Here is an 8662-nt window from a genome sequence, read left to right on the forward strand (position 1 = left end):
CGCTCCCAGCAAAGTGACAGACAACCATAAACCAGGGATTACTGAGTTCTGAAAGAAGGGAGAAACATGGGAAATGCAGCTCCGAGGGAGCACAAGGGGATGGGGAGCATCAGTTTAGCTACTACCACTCTTAATCTCCCCTTCTCTCTCTCTGTCCCTCTCTCTCCAGAGATTTTACACTTCAGGAATCCAGAAAATAAAGGTTTCATTCGTGGAAGATGATACCTGTTTTTTAGGTTAGGAAAAACATAAAAATGATCTTGATTCTCCAATTGTGAGTCCTCTCTTTTTGTATTAAGGATAAGTGGAGAAAAGAGGAGACAGAGGGATTTTAAGTCATGTCTGAGTATGGCTGACACGAATAGTTTATAGAATTTTGCTAAGCCGATAGAATTAAAAATATTTACATTATTTACCTAAAACACGCCATTTGAGGACCATCTAAAGATGGGACAAACAAGGAGCTGCTCTGTCTTGGTGAGCTGTACCTTCTGCATTCGTTTTGGGTGTCTTGCTGCCCCTGCAGCTCCTTCCCAAGGACAAGATGGACAGGCTGGATCCAGCACCACACCCTGCAGGAACAACGGGCTGGACTGTGAACCGTGCAAGGTTAAACACGTGCCAAAGAAAAAGCGAGGCATGAAAAGCAGGTGAGCACAGCGAAACAATGCAAGGGCATCTGAGAGGAGATTAATGACATCCTGAGCTTAATCCTGCTGGAGATGGAAGGCACAGCCCCCCCTGGCAGCTTGGCTGCGTGGAAATACCTGCGGCTGTCACGTCCACTTGGCCAAATGCCCTCCTGCAAAACGCTTTTAGGAGCCCTGTCAGCTCATTACCGCCCAATCTGCTAATACACAGGCACGAGGGATCCTGCATCGGCGCTGCTGTTGCGGGGCTTTGTGCCAAAAACTTCCGCGAATATCTTTAAACAGACAGCTCTCCTTTAGTTCGGGTAGCGGGGCACCAGGCAGGATTCATCCAAACCTCCCAGAGCTGGTTCAGTTTCCCTGAACGGCTTTGTTCACCTTCTACAAAAGCGCCTATGATTCCTACAAAAAACGCTTTTCCTTTAAAAAAGTCTCAAATTTGAATGATCAAAGTTATCTTCTTAACATATGTGGGTATTTCTTCTGATCTCGGGTTCTGTGAAGAATTATTTGAGCATTCCCAAATAATTTACTCTCCAGTTTCCCTTACTCAGATTACTTCTTGTGTACCCACACACATTACTGCTATATTTGTACATAAAGCACCTGAAAATTCAAACAAAAACTGTCAGGAAATTCAGATACGATGCCTTCAATTCACACACAAAACACACGCAAGGAAGATTCAAAAGGAGTTTCAGTCGCTCTCAGGCATCCAAAAAATTATATTTTCACATTTAAAATAAAACTAACAAAGTCAGAAGTAACCATTTTCTTTTGGCAAGTGTTTTGCAAACACTAAAGTCCCCCTTAATGTTTGGAAATCAGGGCTTTAGACTGGATGATATTTAAAAGTCTTGCGTTCTTTTAAAGTATATGTCTATACTTTTATATGTACCTAAGTAAACACTTAAGCTGGATTCACTAATAATTCAATAGCTTACTTAAAACATAAGGCCATTTAAAATAAAGCATGAAATTCATATACTATTCTTATAGTATTAAAGCAGAAGTTGAATATACACTTAAAATGGATGACATAAAATTCAAGGTGAAAATCATAAATGTTCGCTATTAAAGTCTTAAAGAACATAAAATTGGCCAAACTGATGGAATTACCATCCGAACATCTGGAACAAGAATTGGCTGAAGTGAACCAGCTTTTGATAAAAGGGATTTTCTACATGTGCAGAAAGGATATTGGAGCTGAACAAGCTGAATAATCTGAAACAGAAATACCAGTAAGTTCAAAGCCGAGACACGAATGAGGAACTAAACACAAAAAGCTGGGAATAAAAGTGAGGAATGCAAGGGCCACCTCTTTTTGAGGGACACTGATGAGCAGCAAGCACTCGGATTCAGTAGCTGCAATCTGCCTAAATCAGTTCAGTTTTATGAAAATTGTACAGTGCTGAGCTTTTCTGTGGCCAGCACACTGGCAATGGCCTGCTGGGTTAGCTGGGTATGGTAAATAAACATGGGATACATTCACATGGCCCTAAGGGGACAAACTGAACCCTCCTCTCCTGCAAACACGAGAGAGCGTGGCAGTGTTTCAGCAACACAACACAAACTATGCTGAGTTTCTCAGGATCAAGTATGTTGAAAATAAAAAGCCTTACAAACCCCAGGCCTTCCGTGTCCCTCAGCCCCCCAGATCCCCATGGGCTGCGCTTCTCAGCTCGGGCCCTCAGCTCCCAAAGCTGCCCCAAGGGGGGGATGTAAATTAAACATGTTGTATTGTACATGTAGGAGGACAGGAAGGCAAGCTGCACTCCTGCTTCTCATGGAAATGATGCAGCTCGTTGCTCCTGCATTAGCAAGCTGGGAGACACATCAAACAACTGGGAGACTGACACTGGCCCCCAGTGACTTCAACCAACGGGAGGTTCGGGCTGTTGCAAAAAATTTGTCATCCAAGCCAAAGGCAGCCACGGCATTCCCAAAAAGGGGGTGTCAGAAGCAAGTCCTCATTCTGCTCAGAGCTCACATGGCCTTCTGTGCCTCAGGACTCCAGACTGATTTAACCTGGAATTTGCTTCCCAGGCTGAGTGTGGTGCCAGGCCTGCCTGTAGCTTTTGGAGTGTCCCAGGGGGAAGTAACCTCTGCAAATAATGATCCGAATTTCCAGCATCAATAAAAAGTTGTTGTGAAAATGGCTGAGTGATTCTCCAGAGCCTGGTGTGCCACTGTCCCTCACAGGAGGCAGCAGCTATGAGCCACTAATGGGCTTCCTTGCACATTCCCAGACTCTGCTACGCACACAAGATGGGGAATCTTCTGTTCCCATCTACTCTCTGGTAATCAGGACCAACATCCAGCCTAATGTGAGTTCCCTCTGAGGTGGGAATGTTCTGGGTGACTCTTCCAAGGGCAGCACTGGTAACTGGCAGTGAACAAGGCACTGTGAGTCCTGACTTTGGGAATCTCTTTGAACTAAAGGTGGGATTTTTATTTTTTACATAGAATCCCTTAATCCAAGATAAATCTCAAGGTAGTTGACCTGGCAGCAATATCTGATGATGTACAATGGAGCAGAAACAACTGAGACGGGGTGCTACCAATCCACAGAAACATCTTAGAGGTGGCTGTCAAGATGATGGGATGAATTTTTTTCCAGTGGGTGTCAAGAGGATGAAGCCAGACTCCTTCCAGTGTTCCCCAGTGACAAGACAGGGGACAATGGACACAAAGGGGAACAGAGGGAGTGAAGGAAAAGTTCGTTACTGTGAGGCTGGCAGAGCACTGGAAAAGGCTGCCCAGAGAGAGTGTGGAGCCTCCTTCCCCAGAGAGATTCAAAACTCACCGGGATGTGATCCTGTGCCACCTTCTCCAGGTGCCTCTACCTGAGCAGGGGGCTGGAACAGGTGATCTCCAGGGGTCCCTTCCAAGCCCAACCGTCCTGCGCCGCCGCGATTGCCGAGGGCAGGAGCAAAGCAGAGGTGAGTTACACCTGACACCTGGATTCAGCTGTCCCTACACATAACCTCCTCTCAGGGATTCCCAACCTCTCTCAGCCCTAGGGAGTGACATCCACTCTGCAGCCACTAAAGCCTCCGTGCTCTGTGCTGATGTGGAGGAACAGCAAACCTGCAGCTGCCACTGACACTGTGCTGCACTGCAGAGCTGGAGTGCCTCAGTGCTCGGGGAGGAATACTCAGCTACACAGAAGGCAGCTGGGTGGGCCATTGTGAGGCAGGAAATCCTATAGATAGCACATACCATTTTCTCCAAAAACCTTCCAAAGTCAAGTCACAGCAAGAACTCAGACTCACTGTCAATCTGATGAGATTTAAATATAAACAGCTATTGATGTAACAGCAGTGGAGGGCTAATGTGAGCACAAGTTCTTATTTTCTTCAGACACTCACAGATCAGCTCCATATGCTGGTTTTCTAGTCAGCAGCTGTGTCCCAGCTCCTGATTAAATTTTAATTAATCGAGCTGAAAAGTGGTGTCGCTGCTTGCAAGTTCAGCTTCCCAAACTCCAGTTTGGCTCATCGTGCTTATTCTGCTTTTCAAGAGGAGCTCCCACCAAAATCATCACTTGAAGGCTGCAGCAGCATTCCTTATCAGGCAAGGAGAGCCAAGAGCAGGAGGCAACAAACTTCCCCAGGCCTTGAATTCTCTGATATTCCTCATCTTGCTTTTATCCTAAAGGTGCACTATTAGCAAATTGGCAGGAACTTTCCATCCCCTACCTGAGCTGCAGTTCAAGCTACAACACTGATTTCCTTATGGCATTAACTGCTCTGCACCTCGGCAGTAACAGCCTTTGGCAATTATTAACTCTCCATCTGTGCAGCCTTCCCAGGTAGGAGAAGCCTTCCCTCTGCCTTGTGCACTTTGTGCCTGTTCTTACTGTAGCAGTAAGGTGATTATTCCCAAGGGAAGCCTTTGAAGTGTGGAGTGCCTGGAGCTGTGTTTTCCCAGGTGGGAAACAGAGACAAGGGTTTCCAGTGAAGTCCAAAGGTTGCCTGGAGCAAAGCTGCAAAACCAAACACAGAAGTCCCAAGCACTAGGCTGGTGGTTTAAAATGCACAGTTGTTGACTTCAGTATCCTTGTGTGTGTGAGGGAAGGTAGAATAAACCCCTTCCAAGCTTGTTTTGTGCCAGCTCAGCATTTTCCCTCTCCTGCCTTCCCTCACAAGCACCGGTGGCAGGGATCACCCTTCACCTGCAGGCTCCAAGGACCAGGAATTGCAAACACCTCTACAACAACCTTACTACAGGAATGAGGATCAGAAGTGGGGCCACTCCGGTACCTGAGGGAGGAGCATTTCTATCCTGCACACCAAACACTATCCCAACCAGTGCAACGCTATGACCTGCTCTGGAAACTTGGCAAAGCAGCCAAGGGAACTGAGGGGGAATTTAATGGATCCTCTCAGGCTCAGGAAATATCTCTGCATCCAGGCTGAGGTGTGCCAAGAGCACAGCATGAAAAACCCCACGGACCAGGGTCTTTTAACACAGCCTTGGGACAACGGCAATATCCAAGTTTCTACTTCTGTAAAAACACTCAAGTGGAGGTTCAGGGGGGAATGTTTGAAGTTGCACAGTATCTCAGCCTATGCAAACTTATATCTGCAAGTATCACATTTAGTCTACATTGCACCAGTCCTCAGAGCAGACAAACTTCATCGGTAACGTTATTAATACAGATTATTTTAGCATTAGCAAAAGATTGAGGAAAAAAAAAGACCTCCCTTCTAAAACTACAGGTAAAAAGCCCACAGCAGCTCCAAACAGCAGGGACACCCATGATATCTTAGCAGGCTTTCAGACAATGGTCTAATTCCTCTTCTCAGCATTAAACTCATTTAAGGGATGTAATTCTGCCACAGCCCTGACAAATAACCCCAAAGGCAAACCCAGATAATGAGATTCTGTAGATTAAGTCGGTCTCACTCCAGGTTTCTCATGATGAAGACCAAGTAAAATCCTCTTGGAATCCTCCTTTACTTCAGAAGGCAGAGGAGGTGAGTCACTGTTACCCCCATAACAACACATGGTGAGAGTGGGGGTAGCACTCGATACCCAGATAGGAAAGCACCGGTCTCACTGTGTGTTTTCAGCCAGACCCATCTCTACACCAAGCCTTGCTGCACATGGAAAAACATAGGGAATTCTGAAGCCTGAGAGGGGTGGGCACTCACCTCTCATGGAAGTGCAGCCAGAGGCTCCATGACACACTTGGAAAACACAAGCCAAGCGAGAGGACTAAAGGCACTGCTTTCCCACTGCAAGGCTGCAGGACCGTGCAGAGCTGAACTGGGATTTGTCAGGCAAATCCCAACCCACAATCAGTCTTAGTTTGCCTTCCAATTCATGTGTACCTAAAGATCTCACCTATCTGGGGGAAAAAAAAGCCCAACTTGAGCAGCGAATGCTCAGTTTTCACCTTGAGTAATGTGGTTGTTTCAGGACAGACTCATTCCTTCTTGGGAACACAAGTGGGATCCTTCCCCGGTGTCCTGGCCCCAGGAATCCTTCCCTTATTCCTCTGCACGCCCAGTGTCAACAGGCAGGGCTAGAAGACACTCTCATTTCGCTTTGTGGGCTTTTAGGAAAAGAAATTAACTGCTAAAAATTCAGAGCAAGCTTAAGGATAGCACCAAGAACCAAGAGGCAAAGCTAAAAACCTGGAAGCGACATTCCAAGGTGACAAAAGGGAAGTCACATCTGCCCAGCAAAGTTTGCAGCTATTTCTGTGTGGCTTTGCTTAAGCTAAAGGATGGCTGAATTCACATGTTTATCCTGGCTTTGGCTCTTCAGCCAAGTTTCCTATTTCCACGGGAGGAGCTCCTGGAATTTCAACTTGAACTCCCGAGGGTTGTCTCTGATGTAAGAAGGGCTCAGCAATTGGTTAGTGTCCACTGGCATATATTCCCAAGAAAATGTTAGTAGTATTTTTCTAATCCTGTGTGTTCCTTTTGAGAAATATTTCAGCTGAAACTGTTGCACTAAAAATCAAAAGTAAGTTTAAAATTGAGGTACAGGTCACCTCTATTTAATTTTTAACTATAATTTTACAAACATCTCAATACAATGAAGATGCTGCCAACATTTGCTAAAAAATGATTAATTTTCTTTGCCTGTTTTTCTTCTTTTGCCTCTTTTTTTCCTTCCAGGGCAGAATTACTGTGCTGCCACGAGCCTCCACTTAACCACGGACCAGAAAAGCAATTTAATTGGGGAGTTTAATTCTACCTCGTACACTCCAAGTGCAAATATTTATTTAAACACGTGGGTAACTCTAAACAGAGCCAGACAAGTGAAGAAAGCTACTTAGGTTAAAATATCTGCCAGATGAAGCTTTTAGGCTGTGTCTCCACCACACTCAGAGCGCTGTGTGGAAAAGCCCAAGCTGGAGCTGGTGGAAGACAAGCCAATTAAGGTTTGTCTTATGGGCTTTGCCACTGTAACCAGATTATTTCTGGGATTCACTGGTGTGCTGATTGTGCTTTGTTTCTTAGCTGCTAACAGCTGGACAGGACTTAAATCTATCAGTTCTTTAAAAACTACATTATTTAGAAGTTTGGGCTTATTAAGAGATGCAGTAATGTGTCTGTAAGTGCCACAATCATCTGCAGGCTGTGCCAATTAAATATGTATTGATTGATAGATCTAAACTCCCATAAATCTGTGCAGAGGAACAACAAACCAAAACAATACAGCCTGTGTGTAGGGAGGATTTATAGCCAGCCCATTTTTGCTAACTAGAACTTCAGTTTTACCAGTCACCTTGCAGTTATTCTTAATATTGATCTTGGCCACACTGAAGGCAAAGATTCTCACTGACTGCAATGGAGTCAGGTTTGAACTCAGGTTTTGCTTCTGTAAATCAATTAAAACATTAAAGTTCACTTGGGAACCACTAACGATCCAATAAATTCTGGTCTTTTTCTCACTGGAGCTCAACTTTCAGAAGGAACAAAAGCTCCATCTCCATTCCAGCTATTTGAAGGCTTGGGAGACATTTCCCAAGCTGTTTAATGGCAGGTTGTCGAAGTCCCTAAAGTGCCACATCCAGAGATGTCTAACAGACTGAATTAGGACTACTGGAACAAGTTAGAAGTTCTGTCCCAGGAAAAGCTTCCTGTCATAAAAATGGACATAACTGGACTCGCATCTGCCAGATTCCTTATCCTAAAAATACCTGAACAACTTTGTATTTGAGTGGGACAGTTGCCAAGACTGGAAGTGTCTCAACTCCTAATTTGAAAGACTTGTTCCCTGTAAGAATCATAGAATGGTTTGGGCTGGAAGGTACCTTAAAAATCATCCAGTTCCACCCCCCTTCCACTTTCCACTGTCCCAGGTTGCTCAGAGCCCCATCCAACCTGACCTTGGACACTGCCAGGGATGGGGCAGCCACAGCTTCTCTGGGCAACCTGTGCCAGGGCCTGCCCACCCTCCCAGGGAAGGATTTCTCCCTGATATCCAATCTGCACCTCCTCTCTGTCAGTGTGAAGCCATTCCCCATGTCCTGCCACTGCAGCTCCTGACAGGTCATTCCAGCAGCACAAGCTCTGCTCAGCACTGTCCCACCTCCTTCCAGACTGATAAGGTTGAAGCTTCAAATTGTGTTTAGATAATCCAGGGAACCCCAAATCAACAGGTTTGCAGTGGGTTTGACTATTCAGTGACTGCCTGAGAAGGGAGCAGTTGCACACTGGCTCTAAGCAGGAAAATGATCCACTTGGAGGTATTTTCCCCTCAGGCTGCCGTCAGGAATCCTGAAACACCAGCCAAGTGACCATGATAAGAAAGCTTACCAGAATTAGTAAATATTTGGGTTAAATGCAGCAAAGATGAAGAGAGAGAACAAACAGTCTGTGTTCCTGTGCTTTAGCCCAAAGGAGCTGAGGGAAGCAGCATTCCACAAGCATCTTTGCTGGCAGCATGGCATAGAACTGGAGATTATTTATATAACTAATTGTCCTGACTCTGTGTGTGTTCCTTTTTTGGGGGGTGAAAAATGTGTATTTCCCCTGCAGCTCTCTCTG

The sequence above is a fragment of the Myiozetetes cayanensis genome, unplaced genomic scaffold, assembly GCF_022539395.1.
Source record: "Myiozetetes cayanensis isolate MyiCay16 unplaced genomic scaffold, myiCay2020 scf3, whole genome shotgun sequence".
NCBI lineage: Eukaryota > Metazoa > Chordata > Aves > Passeriformes > Tyrannidae > Myiozetetes > Myiozetetes cayanensis.